We start from the raw sequence: 20,950 nt of genomic DNA, 5'->3' as shown, positions 1-20,950 counted from the left end.
AAGAGTATGTCGTACTGCCCCTTGCTTCCAGAGAGAAGGATATATTTATTTTCCCAACAAAAGAAGTGCACCACACACCTGTAGCTTCCATCAAGCCAAAAGCACTCCAGGTACGATGCCAAAACAATTCTCAATGGAATTTCTCCGTGCATACCTGCAAAAAAAGCTCAGTCTTTATGTGATTCATATTCTCATGCAATTGAATTACACTGGTCCGTAAGCCCTCCATTTCTTCCTAAAAGCACATGTACAGATTCAGGATGCTTCACTCCAGCATCGTAACACAGCTCTTGTGCCATCAACTCTGCCAGGCCTGTGAATAAGACACACATACACACTCCTCTGCCAGCCTTGTCATTGGCTGTGAAGCTGCCTAACAGTTTATATGTGCCTTGTGCACAGACCAACCCTATCAACAGTTACTGGGATGGGAATGTCCCCTGCATGATGGGAGTTAATCCCTGCTCTGAGTGCCCAACTATATCTGAAACTGGTATCTTCAGTTTTATTTCTCCCCTGTGTGTCATGCTAATCCAGCGTGTGTGCAGAGGCATTAGCTGGGCCATGGTAATGCAAAGTCTAAAGCATGTTCTTTGACCTGAAGGGGTGCGCAAAGTGTACACTTATAGTTAGGCAGGGGACAATTGTCCCTGCTCTGGGTGTATCACATGAAGCAGTTGAGGCACCATACAGTCCTTTGTGAATTAATAGTGTGACTGGGCCTTTCTTCTGTATAAGGTTAAGGTGAACCTGTTGCCTCCTCCCGTGAAAAATTCTGCTGTTATGTAAAACCCTGAACTTTTCTCTGACATCATGTGTGCATGTCGAGTTTGGGTATGTGCAGTGAGTGTATAACACATTTATAGTAGTACGGGTCTATGCTGCATGAGTCTGAGTACTGGGGCCGGCGGGAACCATTTTGGATGCTCCTTCTTCAGCATGTCACAAGACAAAGGATGAGGACACCTTCTGCAGGCAGTGGAAGTGTATTGCCTATATTTCTGCAGATTCAAGGAGGCACTGAAGTGAGGGAGGATGGAGATAGGGCTACTTTTAGAAATTCAGTGATGCCTTGTTAGCAAAGGACTGCTGCTTAGTTCTTCTTTAATACTGCCATTTGCAGATGGTAAGGTGAGGGTTGGAAGTGGAGTTTCTGTTGTTCTAGTTTTTGAAAATCCTAGGCAGGGCCTACTCTTTAGTCTGTGTAAAGTTACTTATTCAGGAAAGCTGATGATAGCCAGTTGCAGAAATCTCATCCCCCATTGCTACCTGCTGTGAGAACCATCACTTTGCACAAAGGCGGTGTTTGAGGATGAGCCTAAAAATAGCAGTTGAAAGAGAACCAAACCAACCTGAGAGAGTGGATCCACAAACCTTGTCTGGAAAATGCATATAGAGGTGCGATCCGAATCACCCCATTTTGTTCCAGTATCAAGTTCTTCATGACCAAGGAAGGGAGTGTTCTGCGGACTACCCACATGAATGCTGTGCATGCCAGTCTAGCACAGTTGAGGGCACATGACCAGAAGTCTGCAGTTTCTGCTGGAGGAACTGAGGGTCTACGTGAAGTGTCTGCTGATAGAGGGAAGGAGAGTGCCTGGCCCTGCAGGAGGAGAGAGTTTCCAGTAGGAGAAGCCCATTGTGTTCTTGGCATATGGAGCAGCAAGAGAAAGATGGCTATTCCAGAGAGCAAAGATGTTAAGTCCCCCTCCCCAATCTCTCTATGTGGCTCCTGTGTGAACCATACCAAGAGTGACAAAACAAGTACCACTGTGACTCCTAGCATTCCGCCAAGTGCTCCCTATATCAGCAAGAGCAAAGCTTGTTGCTGCCAAAGTGGGATGCCTTTATTGGCCTGAGGTTGCAACTACTGAAGGCACATCACTGCAGATGACTCTGCCTGGAGGCCGCAATTGGCTAAACTGATCCCCTGTCTGAAACCAGCTGAAAAGGCTGCTGCTACCAAAAGCATAGCTTGTCACACAGACCTCTCTCACTGATATCATTCTTTGAACAGTGCCCAAGGCAAATTTGCTGCTGTGGTCCCCACAGGAGGTAAGCCGCTACAGTGAGCAGGAGGAGCACAAAACGCACCACTGCACTACTTCAGCTTTATCAATAACCAGCAGCTAAATGTGGTGCTTAGTCTGCACATGGGACAAGAGACTAACACGTACACACAAGTTTGCCATGCCTGCTTGATACTTTTAATTGGATGGGTAAAAGACATTGAGCGGAGTTCTATTTTTCCACCAAGAGAATTTTACTCTTATCTATGCTTATGCCATAGAATGGTGAGAACTATGGTCAAAGGATCCTGACCATAGTTGGGAAAGAGCTTGAGGGGGGGGGGGTTGTAGTGCCATAGTTTTATATTCAACTTAGATTACAATTCTGTATAACGTTTTCATTGAATTGTGTAGTACTGAGTTCTGCTATGAGGTAAAAAGTACTTTCTTTTAAAATAAATTATGAGCATTGGGCTGGGCACTGCATTATTGTATATTGGTTGATTGTTCATTTTTTAGCTCTTGTTCCCTACAATACCTCCTTTGAGAAGCCTTGGGATGCTCACTCTCACTACTCTGACAGTCAAGTGGAGAAAAGGTTATATTTGGTCCAGCATGCAGAGCCATAGTGAGATAGATTCAGGATACCAGTGGCGATATCCTCAACCACTAATGCAGTGGAGCCTAGTATTCCCTGTCTCCCCAATGACGCTGTTAAAGGTGTCTGAAACAGCTAAGTCTCTTCTCCTCTCAGCTCCTCACAAGAGGATACTCCTCTCCAGTTGTGCAGCACTCCTGTCTTCCTGTCCTTTGCCTAGTTGTCTAAAAGTCTTTTTTTATCTGCCCTTTGTCCATCTTCTGCTCACTGTCCACCTTCCTCACTGGCTCCTCCGGCTCAGCAACACATGCTGACACCACTGACCGGCAAATTTGTGGTTGTCCAGCTTCAACTACTACTTCCTGGTGTACAAGCCCTTCTTCAAAACCATGCAGGTTTTCTTACTTACTTTCTTAGACTTTAATACTTTTGGGGGGATATTTTAACTATCAGATTTTTTTGCTAAAAAATTAAACCAAGGGTAACTGTAACTTGCTTCTTTTAATAGCCACTTTTGTATAGGTTACATTTGCTGTATCCAGTCTGCTATTGTAACTAATCATGTTTCACCAATGAGAAAAGTGATATTGATAGTATCTTTTCAATTAGAAAGCAATTAAGTAGAATGTAAAGCAATAGCAATAAGAGGATCTACAAGGCGTTCTGATGACCAAATAGAAGAATGTCCACCAATTAATAAATGCATTATATCAATTAGTTTCTTAATAAAATAAGTATCCAAAATGTATTTCCCAATCTTATCGCCAAAACAATATTTTTGAGGGCATCTGAGGAACATATGCATAATATCACTATTATCAACACGGCAAGACCAACATGTATTATCATTAATAATCTTCATTTTATGAAAGGAACAAGTATTATATTGTATTGTAATCGTATTTATTTAGCGCTTACTACCACTGACGAGACGTTGAAGCGCTTTTCGGTGAGTAGCACGCTACTCTGGAACCCAACAAGAATTAGTGATGGATTAGTATCGTGAAATAATGAGTACAGTTTTAGTATTATTATGAGTTAATTTGAGCCGTGGATATGAGAGTTTGTTAGTTAGATTTACTGGAGTAATGAAGGGGTGGAGGAGGAAAGAAATCCAGTGTTAATTGGGAGTATATCCTTCATTTACTCAACCCAAAGGCTTGGGATGAGTAAAGGGGGGTGGAGGAGGGAAGAGTATGTGGAAGGGTTAGGGAGAGCATAGTAGCAGGGTGAGATAAATGCGGGAGAATTTAGTAGGGTTGTGTGGAAGGCCACGGTAGTAGAGTGAGGTTTGGTGAGTTAGATGTGAAAGCGGAGGGAAGAGCTTTGGCAGAGTTATTTAGGAGATTAAAGTAGTAGAAAGGATTTGGGATGAGTCAGAGTGAGAATGGAGGATAGTTTGATAGAGACATGACATATGATGCTGGGTAGATAAGTGTGATAAGATGAGAGCAGGAATTCATAGATATCTAGTATAACAACCCACCCAGGAGCCATGCAATGATCCACGAACATGCCAAGCACAGAAACAACATATACACAGACATACATACATATATATACATATATACATACACACACACATCAATACACACACATATGCATATACAATATATAATTAGAACCATGGGTAAAATATACTTAGTCAAACAGGTTTAAAGAGTGTGTGTGTATTTTATTGTTATGACACAGTAGCGATACATATTTTCTAAAGAAACTAGAAATAACTAGAAATATACACATAATCTGAAAAAAATATTTATCAACATAGGCATATGCAGTTCATAGTTGTTTGAATATGGTGGTTATGAAGGAAAGAGCCAACTCTTGAGTAGTTTTCTGAAGACAAGAAAGTTATCTGTGGCTCTTATAGTTGGGGGTAATGAATTCCATAGTTTAGCTGCTTGAACGGAGAAGGATGTACCACCTATAGTCTATTTCTTGTATGGTGGTGTTCTAAGGCGGGGTGCCAATCTTGAGCGGAGGTTTCTTTGTTGGATGTATTTGGTAATTTTGTTTCTGATAAAAAGCGGTCCTGTTCCATGTACAGCTTTGTGGGTGATACAAAGCAGCTTGAAAGTGCATCTTCTGGCAACGGGTAACCAGTGTAGTGCTCTCAAGGCAGGGGAGATGTGGGCTTGCGGCTTTACATGTAATAGTAGCCTGGCTGCGGAATTCTGGATACGTTGTAGTTTTTTCATAACAGATAGAGTTGATACATGGTAGAGGCCATTGGCATAATCCAGTTTGGATAGTACAAGCGAGATAGTAGCTTGCACCTTGTGTGGAAATCTGAGGTGGGGGAAGATGCGTCGTAAAGTCTTCAAGGTGATGAAGCTTGTTCGTGCTAATTTGTCCACTTGGGCATTCATAGTTAACTTGGAATCCATGGTGATTCCTAGGTTTTTAACTTCCTTGGATAATTGAGGAGGTGGTCCGAGATCGCCAGGCCAGACACACAGAGGGTCATAATTTTTCCAGTCACCACATATGAGTATTTCTGTTTTAGAGGTATTTAGATTGAGATGGCTCCAGGTCATCCACTGATCAACGGCTCTAAGGCAACTGAAAATTTGTGAGTTTTCAATGTTTTTGGGGCATTCTAATTTAAGTAGTATGTGTGTGTCATCTGCATAGTTGTAGCATGTGAGATGGAAATCATTGATCAGTTCTGGTAAAGATATCATGTAGATGTTGAAAAGCAAAGGTGAGATGATTGATCCTTGAGGGACCCCTGCTTTTGTGAGGTAGGGTTCGGATGAGAAGGGGGGTGAGTGGATGATATTAGATCTTTTTTGAAGATAGGAATTAATCCAGTCGAGAGCAATTCCTTGTATCCCGGCTTTGTGGAGTCTTTGAGTTAGGGTGTCATGGTCAACCGTATCAAAGGCAGCTGAGAGGTCCAAGAGAAGTAGTGCAGCAACTCCATTTTGGTTGACTGTGTTTTTAAGATCATCCCAGATTGCTATGAGGGCCAATACAGTGCTTCTTCCTGGGTGGAATCCAGTTTGGCAGTCTGAAAGTATAGAATTGTCTTCAATGAATTGTGACATCTGGGCAAATGCTGCTCTTTCTATCAATTTGCCCAGGAAAGGTCCATTTCTGATTGGTCTGTAGTTGTTGGGGTCTTGCAGGTCTAGGTTTGTTTTCTTTAATAAAGGTCGTATGTATGCCTTTTTCAGGTCTACAGGAAAAGTTCCTGAACTTAAAGAGTTGTTGATGATTCTTTTTACAGGTGTGGCAGCAGAAGTAGATAGAAGAATGTTCTTGAAGATTTGTGGTGGGCAAGGTTCAGAAGGGCAACCAGAAGGTCTGCTTGCTTTGACCAAATCCATAAATTCATCCTGGGATATTTGTTTGAAGGACTGTAGAGGTTGGGTTGGTTTATTCTTAGAGGGTATTTTAGGAAAGGGGTTGGTGCTGATGGTTTTCTTCTGTTTTAAATAGGAGTCCAAGGTGTCTGCCTTGGTTGTGTAGTCATTTGCCAATTTGTTTGTGAAATCTTGAGTAGTGGGATGACTTCCTTCCATGCATGTAGGTTTTCGAAATTTATTGAGAATTCTATAAAATTCCTTGGTTGTAGATTGAGCATTTTGAATTCTGTCTGAATAGTATCTTTTTTTAGCTTTTTTGATTGATGATTTGTATATCCTGTTAAGTTTGTGTAGCTGCAGTTTGTCTTGGCTGTTGTTTGTTTTGAGCCAGGTCCGCTGCAACTTTCTGATTTGTTGCTTTATCTTTTTAAATTCTGTGTTTCTCCAAGGTGTTGGTTTTCTTTTGTTGTGCTTAGTTTTTCTGAGTGGTATTAGGATATCAAAAGCTTCCTGTAGGCACTCATAAAGTTTTGGCACAGAATTAATTGTATCTAGATCTGTGTTTGCTGTTAGTTGTGTTTCTAAGTGATCCAAATTGAGTTTGCTCCATGGTCGATAGGTGTATGTATGTAAGTAGTTGTGGGGTGTGTTGATTTGTGGAGTTGTACGTTGGAAAGTTATCATATGGTGGTCTGACCAAGTGATTGGCGTGATGCTATGAATAGTAACTAGTTCAGGCTTAGCAAAAATGACATCTAGGATGTGGCCAGCGATGTGTGTGGGATTGTGTACAATCTGATGTAGGTTCAATGCGACTAGGCCAGTGGTGATAGCTTTTGGATGGGGCATATTGGTTTTGTCAAATCAAATGTTTAGATCCCCAAGAATGCATAGGTTGGAGTATAGTGTAATAAGGTTTGAGACTGTGTCTAGAAAAGCATATGGGAATGTGGAGTTGTTAGGTGGAGGTCTGTAAAGGAGGAGAAAGTTACAGGAGGAATTTGGAGTAGGGTGGCATCTGGTAAGGAGGGCTTCACAACCTTGTATGGAGATGTTGTCTGTTTTACTGAGGTTCAATGCCTGTTTGAATATAATAGCTAGTCCACCTCCTCTCTTGCCTATATGGTTTTGAGTGATGGTTTGATAGCCCATAGGAACGGCTTCGTGCAACACTGGTGCCATGTCATCTCCCAACCAGGATTCAGTTATGAATAGTATGTCAGGTTGTGTGTCTGTGAGCAGGTCGTAGATGTGGTGCTTGTTTTTTTAGAGTGATCAATCATTTATGAGCTGGCAGTTTAGAAAAGGTGTGTTAGTGTTAGTGGTAGTGTTGTTTTGTTTAGGAGAAGGGTAAGTAGTATAATGTGAGCTTGAAGCAGGAGTGTTGCTAGTTGTGATAACTGTTTGAGGCTCACAATAGTCTTGCTTTTCAATATGGTGTTCCTCTTCCAGCAGGTTAAGGAGCCATTTTGTTGGGTCTGTGTGTGTGGGTGGTGGACTTGGTGGCTGAGAGAGCCATGAGGAGTGTACTGTTTTTTGTAGGGTAGTTTTATTATGTTATAAACAAGGGGATGCGAGGTTGCTATGAGTGGGATGTTTTTCATTTTGTTTGCGTTTGTTTAGTGTGAATGGAGTATGGGTTAGGGGTGGTGGAGGAGCATGTGGATCATGATGTAAGGCTCTAAATTGTGCAATGGAGGAGAGGCGAGTGAATGAAAGTTGCTGGGTTGGGATGCATGTGGTAGGTGTTTGTGAAGAGTAAGAAAGTAGGGGTGGAGATAGGATGGAATTTGTATTCTTTGTGTAGTCCTGAGGGTGGGAGTGGGTATGACGATAAGTGTAATGTAAGTTTGTGTTGCTTTGATGTGCTGATGTTTGTGGTCGGTATTGTTTTTGTGGAATAGTGAGAGGGGATATTGGTGTAGTTGCTTTTCGTGAGGGATTTGTATGTGAGTTAGTGCTGGTAAGTGGAATTTGAGTGTTAGATGCGGTGTTGATGTGTTTTGGAGATGAATGTACGAGCTGTGTAAGAGGTGATGTGTGTGTGTCAGGGGAGTTAGTATTAGTTGCGATGACTGGAAGAGGTAATATGTGTGGTGGAGTGAAATGTGGGGATTGTATGGTTGTGTGTAATTGGTGAAGAGAGGGGAAGAGTGTTTGTAGATGGTGTGTTTGAAGGCAGGGTTTGGGCATTGTTATGATGACAGGTGGTCTGTGTGGAGCAAACAGCGGATAGTGTTGTTGGTTAGTATGAGCAGAGAGTGTGTATCTGGAAGGCTGAGACTGAGAGAAATGTATACTGTAGTTTTGTGTTGTGTGGGTGATGGCAGGTTGTGTTAGTGGGAGTGGACAGAGTAGTGTTGGCTGTGAGAATGCAGGTGTTTGACTGTAGTAGTTGTGGGGGATATGTGTATGTGTTGTATAAAGGGTATTGTGTTGGGTGATGGGGCAATGCAATATGTCTGTGGTCAGTTTGTGATGTATGAGTTGGATGCCTTTGTAGAATATGTGTTTGCATGTTGAGGGATGTGTAGGGGCTGGAACCATTCTTGGTCCATTGAGAATTGGGAAGCATTTCTGGCCCTAGTCCCTAGTCCCTACCTGTCCCGAACAGGCCCAAACAGGCAGCTGCCCTTGTCCTCTCTGCCCTTTGCCTCGACGCCCGGGCTGAGACGCCCTGAGTCCTAGCCTTTAATAGCCCTACTGGCCAATAAGAAGCGGGTCCTAACCCTAGCCAATCCAATTTCAAGCCCTGATTCAAACAACTAATGGGAGACCCAGCCCTAATCACCAATCATAGCCCTATTCCTGACCACCAATCACAGCCCCAGCCCTAATCACCAGCAACCAATCAGAATCCCAGCCATATCCACCAATCACAGCCCTAGAACCAACAGCCAATCAGACACTCAGCCCTATCCACTAATCACAGCCCTAGAACCAACAACCAATCAGGATCTCAGCCCTATCCACCAATCACAGCCCTAGAACCAACAGCCAATCAGGATCTCAGCCCTATCCACCAATCACAGCCCTAGAACCAACAACCAATCAGAATCCTCAGCCCTATCCACCAATCACAGCCGTAGAACCAACAGCCAATCGGTATCCTCAGCCCTATCCACCAATCACAGCCCTAGAACCAACAGCCAATCAGAATCTCAGCCCTCTCCACCAATCACAGCCCTAGAACCAACAGCCAATCAGAATCTCAGCCTTAGAACCAACAGCCAATCAGATTCCCAGCCATATCCACCAATCATAACCCAGCCCTGGGGCCAGCAACCAATGAAAGACCATCTCCCAACAACCTATCACAACAACATATGCAACAACCAATAGGAACTTATATAAGGAGCAAGTTAACTGAGGTCCAGTCCCTTGGTCAGGGGGAAAGGCAACTGCTGCTCTATTCAGAATCTCCTTGGATACAAACAGGCTGAATCCACACTTCCAAGCTAGCAGAGTCTACTTTCCAGGTAAGGGAGAGATTGTTTAAGAAACAAACACTGGAATAGTGCTGGGCGCGCACTCTAAAATCGGGCTTTTTTAAAGGCAAAAATACAGGGGGCAGACAGTTGTTAAGCACAAATTAAATCACAGAAACAGATTAAAACAGTCTCCTAAAAACACACTCTGCAAGATGTATGTAGCCTTTTTACTTAGAAGAGGAAAAAGGGGGAATGAGGGGTGTGCCACAAACTAGCAAGGCAATTCACACAGTCACGGCAAAAACTAATTAAAAAAAAAACACCACTTTAAAAGAGGCCAGGCTGCCTGAAACACAGAGAGTCCACAGTAAAACAGACACAGGTAGCTGAAACAAACACTTTTGAACAAATAATACTATTTACCCAGAAAAATCTCAGGGCTCCTTACCTAGGTCTTTTTGCAATCCTTGAACACTGGGCTGTATCAGGACACAGGGGAGATGCACAGAGGCTCGCAAAATGGAGGTGGCTGTCTTGGGCTTCCCTCCACAAACTTAAGGGGCCAGAGCAGGTGTGGGGGGTGAGTCTAAGGTGCAGCAGGGACTCAGGGAGCCAATCAGCTAAGTCCAGTCCCTGTGGTCAGGGGGAAAGGCAACTGCTGCTCTATTCAGAATCTCCTTGGATACAGACAGGCTGAATCCACACTTCCAAGCTACCAGAGTCTACTTTCCAGGTAAGGGAGAGATTGTTTAAGAAACAAACACTGGAATAGTGCTGGGCGCGCACTCTAAAATCGGGCTTTTTTAAAGGCAAAAATACAGGGGGGCAGACAGTTTTTAAGCACAATTTAAATCACATAAACAGATTAAAACAGTCTCCTAAAAACACACTCTGCAAGATGTATGTAGCCTTTTTACTTAGAAGAGAAAAAAGGGGGGGGGTGCCACAAACTAGCAAGGCAATTCACACAGTGACGGCAAAAACGAATAAAAAAAAACCACCACTTTAAAAGAGGCCAGGCTGCCTGAAACACAGAGAGTCCACAGTAAAACAGACACAGGTAGCTGAAACAAACACTTTTGAACAAATAATACTATTTACCCAGAAAAATCTCAGGGCTCCTTACCTAGGTCTTTTTGCAATCCTTGAACACTGGGCTGTATCAGGACACAGGGGAGATGCACAGAGGCTCGCAAAATGGAGGTGGCTGTCTTGGGCTTCCCTCCACAAACTTAAGGGGCCAGAGCAGGTGTGGGGGGTGAGTCTAAGGTGCAGCAGGGACTCAGGGAGCCAATCAGCTAAGTCCAGTCCCTGTGGTCAGGGGGAAAGGCAACTGCTGCTCTATTCAGAATCTCCTTGGATACAGACAGGCTGAATCCACACTTCCAAGCTACCAGAGTCTACTTTCCAGGTAAGGGAGAGATTGTTTAAGAAACAAACACTGGAATAGTGCTGGGCGCGCACTCTAAAATCGGGCTTTTTTAAAGGCAAAAATACAGGGGGGCAGACAGTTTTTAAGCACAATTTAAATCACATAAACAGATTAAAACAGTCTCCTAAAAACACACTCTGCAAGATGTATGTAGCCTTTTTACTTAGAAGAGAAAAAAGGGGGGGGGTGCCACAAACTAGCAAGGCAATTCACACAGTGACGGCAAAAACGAATAAAAAAAAACCACCACTTTAAAAGAGGCCAGGCTGCCTGAAACACAGAGAGTCCACAGTAAAACAGACACAGGTAGCTGAAACAAACACTTTTGAACAAATAATACTATTTACCCAGAAAAATCTCAGCGCTCCTTACCTAGGTCTTTTTGCAATCCTTGAACACTGGGCTGTATCAGGACACAGGGGAGATGCACAGAGGCTCACAAAATGGAGGTGGCTGTCTTGGGCTTCCTTCCACAAAATTAAGGGGCCAGTGCAGGTGTGGGGGGCGGGTCTCAGGTGCAGCAGGGACTCAGGGAGCCAATCAGCTAAGTCCAATCCCTGTGGTCAGGGGGAAAGGCAACTGCTGCTCTATTCAGAATCTCCTTGGATACAGACAGGCTGAATCCACACTTCCAAGCTAGCAGAGTCTACTTTCCAGGTAAGGGAGAGATTGTTTCAGAAACAAACACTGGAATAGTGCTGGGCGCGCACTCTAAAATCGGGCTTTTTTAAATGCAAAAATACAGGGTGGCAGACAGTATTTAAGCACAATTTAAATCACAGAAACAGATTAAAACAGTCTCCTAAAAACACACTCTGCACGATGTATGCAGCCTTTTTACTTAGAAGAGAAAAAAGCAGGGGGAAGGGGGGTGTGCCACAAACTAGCAAGGCAATTCACACAGTCACAGCAAAAACAAATTTAAAAAAAACACCACTTTAAAAGAGGCCAGACTGCCTGAAACACAGAGAGTCCACAGTAAAACAGACACAGGTAGCTGAAACAAACACTTTTGAACAAATAATACTATTTACCCAGAAAAATCTCAGGGCTCCTTACCTAGGTCTTTTTGCAATCCTTGAACACTGGGCTGTATCAGGACACAGGGGAGATGCACAGAGGCTCACAAAATGGAAGTGGTTAAATATAATCTATTATAAAAAGAATATAAAGTTTGTGTGGTACTTGAATCACAATATGATGAATGACTCTTAAACCAGATCTTACCCCAAGTAGAGGTAGCCAAAGTCATTCTAAAATCTCCTTCCCATAGTAACTTTACTTTTTTTTTGTGTCTACCACTATGGGGTTCAATTAACTTTTTGTTTTTGTTTTATATATAGGAGGCTGTAACCTGAACATTGAAGTCATAAGCTTAGGTAGCAGAAGTGTCATTTTGTAACTATGTTTCATATGAATCTGGTAATGTGATCCTAATGATTGATAGTAATCTCTCAATTGGAATTTTGATTGGTTAGTTTGTTGTAGAAAACACATCACACATTTTCTCTAGAATCTGCCATGCTGTTTGGTCCAAATTAACTAAATTGTTAGGATGTCCTCACTGTAACCAATTTTCTATTTAGAACCCTCTGTTTGGGGAATGTGGGACCTCATCAACAGCTTTATTCACCATAAATGTAGATTTTTACAGTTTTAAATTCCACCTGTGGGATTAAATATCAGCAGCTTCTATGAAACATGAGCTGTCACTTATGCCCACTAGTGGTGTATTTTGTGCAGCTAAGTTGGACTTTGGTGTGAAAACAAAATATGAATTAAGCCTTAGGTCTTTCAAGAGCAGAGAAGATGTTGGTGGCAGCTTCAAATCAGCAGAGACAACCAATCAATATACTTGATTTGAGACCACTGACATTTTGCTGTGGGTCTGGTCGATGCAGTGCTGAGCAACCTGTGAAAGTATGTAGTTGGCCTTTGTGAACAAGCAATACGATTGTGCGCACATAGAGCAAATATGTATAATGAATCTTTGGGCAGGCTGGGTTTGGCTGTGTGCAGATATATGCTTTTTTATGACTAAGCCCATAGCTTCAAAACACATAGTAAAACATCACTCATTTACGGTGTTATAACCTTGAAGATCAATCAAAGACGTATGGCAACATCTTTAAAGCAATCAACCATTAGTTAGGTCCGTAATTATCAACCTTGACAACATTAAAGTTATTAGGACATGGGGATATAAAGAGACAAATTGGGAAGGATAAGGCAATTTATGACAATCAGAAACAAATATGTTTGCCTTACTAATGTGTACATCACTTCTGAGGCTTCTTGGAGATTATAGTGCTCGGTTTGAATTAGGCCAGATTTAAGACAACTCAGTATAGGCCTAGGAAGAATCCTAAATTTCCATGCTGTTTTTTGCTGAAACTGAAATTCTAGGGGAGGGAAATATAGGATGGTTGCAAGAGATATGGCATCTGTCATGACCTGTATGAGTACATCTTCAGGCCACTCACTCCACCTACCCACTGTTCCCATAGGTTCCCAAATCATCAAAAAAACTATTTGCCCATCACTCCACCATCTGTATGCAGATTCAACCATTATCTAAAATTCCCCATGCCCACTAGATTTTCCCAACTCAAGATGGACTTCCATAGGTCCCCTACTACTCCTAAGCATATCAAAGCAGTCAGAAACCCATCAACGCAAGGTACCACAATTATCCTGACATTCAGCCATCCCCTGGCCTTCACCCAACCTTTGCACCCATACTCCATTAATCATGCCTGCTAGGCCTTGGATGCAATGCACACTAGGCATGCCTTTTTGAGTCATACCACCCACAACTCACCTACTTCAAAGCTCCTGCGTCCCAGATACAAATGCCCTTACTACATGACCTAACTTTCTACTCCCCCGTCAGACCTCTCCACTCCGTTCAACAGGCACTAGCCACCATACCCTGCATACAGAAAACCTCAGCCGGAGGAAGATCCTTTGCCTACCTTGCGGCAAAGAGCTGGAACACCTTGCCCCTGCACCTCAGGCAGTCACCATTGCTGCCTCAGTTCACGAAGGACCTCAAGACCTGGCTCTTTGACTGAAGCACTCAGGACCGACCTCCTCAGTGCCTTGGGACTCTTACAGGTGTGTAGTTGCGCTCTATAAATATGATTGATTGATTGATTGAATAGGAGGTTATCTTTGAGACAACATCTTCTAATTTTGCAGTACGGGGGAAGGATCCACAAACCACCACTGAGGTGAGAAGGCAGCTACTGTTTTCTGATGCTGCAGCCCTTAGGGAGAAGACAAAGGACACATAGCCACACTCTTAGATTGCATAATTTCAGCTTTAATATGGCAGCAGGAAAGACGTCACAATAGGCATCCTCAGCCCCGTTGGCCACACACGCTAATATGTCCCTGCCTTCTAGATAACACATCAAATAACAATTACTCCCCTTACTGCTCTAATCAAATTGCTCCATCCCCTATTGCCTCCAAAAGCCCCTCCTCTCTGCCACTACCCCAGTTTCCTTAATTCATGCATTTAGCTTTTAACTTTCCTGATTGTTACTAAGTCTGTACCAGGCCTGCCACATATGGGCTAGAGCTATGGGTCTCCCTCTTTAGTCCATCTATCCCTTTTTTTCAACGTGCCATAGACTGAATCTAACACTAACATCTGTTCTGCTCTCACGTTTATCATCATGCTAGGATAAATTAACAGTAGGAGCATCCTGGTGAGTTCTAATTCATCTGAGAATCTAGGCCCCATATATTTGTGGCCCTGTGGACCTAATGACAGGCAACCAAACGAAATCTGTGGCATGTCCTGCAACTCTTTTTCACATGTTGCAGATCATGTACCCCTTTTCACACAGAGGGCGCTGTCTCCCCTTCGCATTCTGTTCCAACTTCCAACCATTGTCCTGAAATATTGTCAAGGTGGAGCCCACCAGATTTCAGGTTTAAATGGATTTCGTGTAATTCTGCTTCTAACCTAATCATAAGATAAAACTGGAATTTTACAGGGCATAAAAAATATCGGATGACAGAGGAGGCATACTGGAGCACTAGGTAGATGTTAAAATGCCTGAGCAAACTACCAGTCCTATAACCGAGCAATAACATTCATCAGGTAGCAAGCTACATTCAGGACTCCTTATATACAGAACTCTCAAGTTTTCCAGACCCACCTGTGAATAGCTCATTCAGTTGAGGTTTTTGCTTTCCATTCTAGGGCGTGTAACACATTGGTCCAGTCAGGAGTATTTAGCTGGCATCACTTTTACATGCTTACATCTAAAGGTTTATAATTACAACAGGAAGTACAAAATTTGCATTCTCAAAATGCAATGTGTTAGCGAAGTAGGGCAGGGAAATGTGCACCGGTGAAGTGACGAAAGGTGGTTGCCAAATAGAAACAGGGTAAATCATTTTATCCCCTTTCAATTAATGCTTGAAATTCCGACTAAATCGCCTGCACATTTCCTTAAGCCAGCCTCAAATCAGCGACTGGAAAAACAAGCAAGTCACATTGACGTTTAAGTGAAAAACTCACCGCCAGTAGTCTTAAAGGTGTGTGCAGTGACCGACTGCGTGTTTAATCAACGTTTTTTGTCAATTATTGTAATAAATCCCTGGTGTTTGGCTAAGAAGAAAGGGCTCCTGGCAGCTGGCTGCAGAGTAAACTTACAGCACCTGCTTTTCCTCCTTTTGTTCGGGTTTTAGAGCTTGCAGTATTACACTGTCAGGCTCAGTGACGGAGGGAAGAGGTGACCATGACTACAGAAGAGAGCCAAGTGCATTTTACTGTGTGTGTGTGTGTGTGTTTTTTCTTGTCAAACTGCTGCACCAAGCGCTACATGAAACCGAAGCAAGGTATTTTACATGACTAATGTGCCTTCCGGAGAGAGACCCTTCCTTGGAATTTTTTTAAAAAAACAATACAAAAATAGAAGCACTGAATGGGTCATTTGTATAAATTAATACATTCAGAATGCTAAGATGCTAATGAGACAAGTAAAACACCTTGAAACCATTCACAGAGAAGCAAACAGCGCTCCACGAAGTCCTCTGTCTGGGGCCGCGCTGTGGCATAGTTCATGAAAACGATCTTGGGAGCTCAGTAATAAAGTTGTTTGTAAATAGCCATCTGCTTGTTCCTGATCAAGAGCCAAGGTAGCAGGGCGCAACCCCAGGGGAGCTTTAATTGATATACTTCCACGTCTCGTAGCAGGGGGCTCCCTACACAAGATAGCAGGGGCGCACTGGAGGGCTGGAGATGAAAAGGAAGAGGCTTTCTTTAAAAATGTTTATTTTATACGGAGATGCAGGTGGCAGTGGAGGCGCAGAGGCCAGCCATCACACAACTACCTCAAGACTGAAGGGAGAAGGTGAAGGGTTGCTTGGGAGAGGGACCACGCCACACGGTTTATTAGACGCAAGCAGAGTTCAAAATTATAGGATTTCGGCTCTACCACGCATACTAATTAAAACTATCAAAATAGCTAACTGCAGTATCTAACACATGCCCCAACCCTAAACATTATTCTCCATTTACTGCTCTGCGGACTCCTCCCCCTTTTTGCATTCCACACCCTGATTTGTGTTCATCTAAGAACTCCAGTCTGTCAATTTATCTCCACCGATCTCCTTTCCAACTGCCTACACCAGGCACAGTTTTCCCTCTATTCCATCTTTTCCACGCATGCCTCTTATGCTAATCTTCCTGTTGGAAATGGCCCTTTCTGCAGGGTTCGCCCCAAACTTGTTGCCTTTCTCCCCCTGTTTTTCTGACCATCTTTTTGTTGGCATAAGGACTCTGGGCACGTTGCCACTGCTAATCAGTTCTAAAGTGCATGTGGTCTCTCCCCTAAAACTTGTTCTGACTGGCTTACACCTGCTTGACTTAATTAATTTACCTGCAAGTCCTTTGTAAAGTGGTATAACCTATACCCAGAGCCTGTAAATGAAATGCTAGTAGTGGACCTGCAGCGCAGATTGTGCCAGTCACAGAAGCAGCCTTTCAAACATGTCTCAGGCTTTCCACTGCAGGGCATGCATGTGCAGTTTACTGTCAGATTGACTTAGCAAGTCAAATCACTTGCCAAGGCCTAAATTCCCTTTTTACTACACTTAAGTCACCCCTAAGGTAGGCCCTGGATAGCTTTATGGGCAGGGTGCTCTGTATGGAAAAGAAAGGACATATGTCTTTATGTACTACATGTCCTGGTAGTGAGAAACAGCCTATTTAGTTTTTCACTACTGTGAGTACTGGTCCTGTCATAGTTTTGCTTTGGAAATGCCCTTGCATATGTCTCAGTGGTATCATCTGATCTATGTGGAGTAGCATGGGTACGTTTACTATGTTTGGGATGGTAGTTAGAAATTCTGCTTGCTGGTGTAGATGGATTTTTTTATTACTATTTTAGAAATGACACTTTGAGAAAGTCGGTATTTCTCTGTGTTTATAACTCTAGTGCCTTGCAACCTGACTCCAATCCACGTCTGGCACAGAGTGACAGCTCAACTTCTTCCATACTTTCCAGACAGTCATAACACAGGAAGGGCTGGGCATGACAGAAGAGGCATCTGCATATTAATAGTCTTCCTTGGCTGGGGAGAGGGAGGGTCGTTCACACCTTACATGTGAATAGGCTGTGTCCTGTCCTCAAACAATGGACTGATTATCCTCTACTGATGTCTGGAGGCAGGGATCGGTTGAAAGGATGTTGTGCTTCACTTGAAAGGGCTCTTTTGATGTTACCCCCTGAACAAAGGCATTTCTGAGTATAAGTAGAGGGGCTGTAGCCCCATGATTTTTAGAGCATTTAGAACTGGGACCAAACCTCTGTCAGAAGGACTCATCTGGAATGCTGTTCTGTGTGTTGCCCTGATGCCTGGTGTCTGTTGGGTGGTTTAAAGGACACATCAGGATTGCTTTTCTGCTTGTTGCCCAGCTGTCAGCTGCTCCCTGATTCTTGGACGACTAAGACCCCAGAGGGACTACCAGGAGGAACTGCCATAGTGACCTACATGTGCTGGCCTGCCTGCTTTTGGCCTAACTGTATGAGTTCTACTGAAGATGGCCATGAGACACTGGGCGTGGCCTAACCACATCATCCTTCCTTCATTAACTTATTCTACTAGGTTGTGGGGCGTGCTATATTTCATGGTTCTGCTTGAGCACTTTGTCTTCTTCAGCTCTGTTTGTCCCCTATCTAAGCGCATTGGGAGCTCTGTGGGGGCCCATCACGTCGTACTTCACCGGCGCATGGCTAGAGTTCTGCAATACTCAGCCCGCCTTGTAAAGTTGAGGAGAGTATTCCCCAGCCCTGCACCATGAGTGACTGGAGACTGAACACAGGCTGGAAGGAAGAAGGTCACTGCACAAGACTGTCACTGCCGTGCCTTCTGGGTCCACTGAACTCTGCTGTTGGTCGCCTGAGCTTGGATTTGCCAGTGGCAGTGTATGGCCGTCAGGAGCTCATGAGGAAGGGGGCTATGACCTCACTGCCATGGGGTAGTCTAGGCTTGACTCCGCATGGGTCACAAAGGATCAGAAAGGCACTATATACAGTGCGTGGACTGCACTGAGGAGATAGGACCCTTACCTCACACCAGACCTTTGTTGTGCGGATACGAGCCCTCCCTGCCAAAGGAGTAGCATGAAGCCGGAAGGTTGCCCAGCAACAAAAGAAATTGCTAAAGGAGTACGTGCTGCTTGGCCCCACCCATGTCTGTGCAACAGCTGATCGCTGCTCCCAGGACTACTGGGAGGAGGAGACCAGGATTGCCACAAGTTTGCCGGCTCAGAGGGACCGAGAGCGGCGTGGTGCTCATAGCCGGGGAAACCTTCCCACCTAGTCCTCCTGCTTCCCTGGACTCCTGACAGGTCCCGTGGCTCATGGCTGGTGCGGCCTCAGGTGAAACTTTGAAAACTGCCCGCACCCATGCTGGGAGGGCCGCCCGGGGACTCTTCTCAACCTTGGCAACCTGGACTTGAGGATCGGGCCTGATGCGAGGAAGGGCTCCATGTGATGTGGGTGCAGACCCCCGCGTGAGGCCCCCAGGTCGTGAATATTCTCCCCTGACTCCTTGCAGGGTGGTAAATAATGCCTGGTGGAATTCAACTTACTGGGGGTTACCGTACGTAAGTGAGTTGGAGAGCAGCAGTTCCCGTCCCAGACATGGTGGTTCTGTGCTTACAGTATATCTTGTAAAATAAGTGCAGCTGCCCTGGGGCCTTCATATAGAAGGTGTTGTTAGTGATCCTGGCAGATGATGCATTTCATGATATTTTTTTTTTAGCTTCTGCATTTTATTTCATGACCAGATGTATGCCATGTGTTGTGCCTGCCTTGTTGGCGTGACATACATTCTTTCAGGACCTACCTTGTATGCAGTGGGAGGGTAATGTTTTACATGATGTGTGCTTATTTCTTTTTATTTCCACTCATGATAATGATGATGGTTTGACAATTGCCTGTTTGGCAAAATACCACTGATTCATGTCATGTGTTATCTAATACAGTTTATTTTTATATAACTTGTTGTGGAGTTTTCTTTGTGGTGTATTTATTGTGTCACTGGGATGTGTGTGTTGTGCAAACACTGTACACATTGCCTCTGGGACAAGCCTAACTTCTGGTGCCAAGCTACCAAGGGGGTGAGCAGGGGTTATATTAGCTTACTCCCTTACCCTGACTGTGTTGCTAGAGTGGTGGGTACTACCTGGCTGAGCTGCCTACCCTAGCCAACCAGAAACCCCATTCCATTTCTAACACTTCCCGTCTCTCTCCCATGCTTATCCAGATCTCTCTCTTTCCACCTACCTCCAATGACTACGTCTGATGTACATAATAAAAATGCCCCTGCCATGTCTGCATCCATCGTACCCCACAGCTTGTACCAGGGTGGGTAGTGGACTCTTCAATGATTGAATCAATTCCTTCATGCACACTCAGTTGGTGCATTGATGCAGAGCTCAGCAGTCATCAATGTTACCTGTTCAGCGTCCTGCCCAGGCCCCTACCAAAGACACTTCAGATAGAGGCTGGTACCCTTCACCTCCATGCAGGGCCCACCTTTGGAGTGGGAAAACTCCTCAGGAATTCGTTTTGTGGAAAAGTCTGCTTTATTGGAGGCAAGTAGAGCTCACAATCATTTATTTTTCCCAGGACTTGGCTCACACTGCTTCTGCTCCATCTTCAATCATCCTCCTACATGTGCATCTTCTTCTAAGCATCTCTCCCCTTTCATTATTCTGAACTCTCTTCCCACCACAGGTGATCATATTCCCATGCTTAGTGAGTTCATCTCTTTCCCCACCAGACCTGTAGCCACTCCATCACCTTCATGATGTAAATCATGTTTCCTAACAGTGACAGGTGTTTCTCATCTTGTTGAAGCAACATCTGTCATTTATAATCAATAGCCATATTGCTGACCACCCCAATGTCATGTCATGTGAAAAGGCAACTTCTTGTTGACCAGCTCACCACCACCCAATTCCATCTCCAGGATCACTGGAAAAAAATCCAGGAGGGCAATGCTGTGATTATCTTCCAGTCATCTGGTCACCTTTTGGCACACCATTGTCCTTTCCAGTAAAGGCCAGAGTGTCTTGCTTCTAATGCATCATAAAATATTTCCACAGCTTATGTGTGTGGGTCTGTGTCCATCCATATTGTCACTCCATTAAATTCATCAAGAAACCTTAGCTTATTCACATGTCCGTTTTCATGCACAATTAGTTTATTTTTGCTTTCTCATGGCCACAGCCCTGTGTCTGCAGAATGCGCTTCATGGTGTCACTACCTAGCAAGCAAAGTTTAAGTACTCCAGAATTTGTAGCTTCCTCAATTCACTTTACCAGTATTAATCTCCATGTTGCCATTTTGAGGACATGACTTGTAGTTTCATCAATTCATGTGTTTTCTTACACAGCATTTCTCTCAGCAATGAACTCTGTTGTCTTTTTATGGGCATCCTTGATGCTATTGCTACAGGATGATGTTCTATGTCTAAAAAGGTGAGCTCTTCTAGTGCCCTTCACTCTTGACCAGTGTCAATGAAACCAGCAGTTCCTGTGTCACTTTTCATATTTTTCTCATAAAGCAATCACATTCGCTCTGACCACCTATCAAATATATTGAGGCCGTTCTGCACCAGCTCAGTCCTTGCCA

The sequence above is a fragment of the Pleurodeles waltl genome, chromosome 5 (genome assembly GCF_031143425.1).
Source record: "Pleurodeles waltl isolate 20211129_DDA chromosome 5, aPleWal1.hap1.20221129, whole genome shotgun sequence".
Taxonomy (NCBI): domain Eukaryota; kingdom Metazoa; phylum Chordata; class Amphibia; order Caudata; family Salamandridae; genus Pleurodeles; species Pleurodeles waltl.
Note: the sequence above shows the minus strand (reverse complement) of the source record.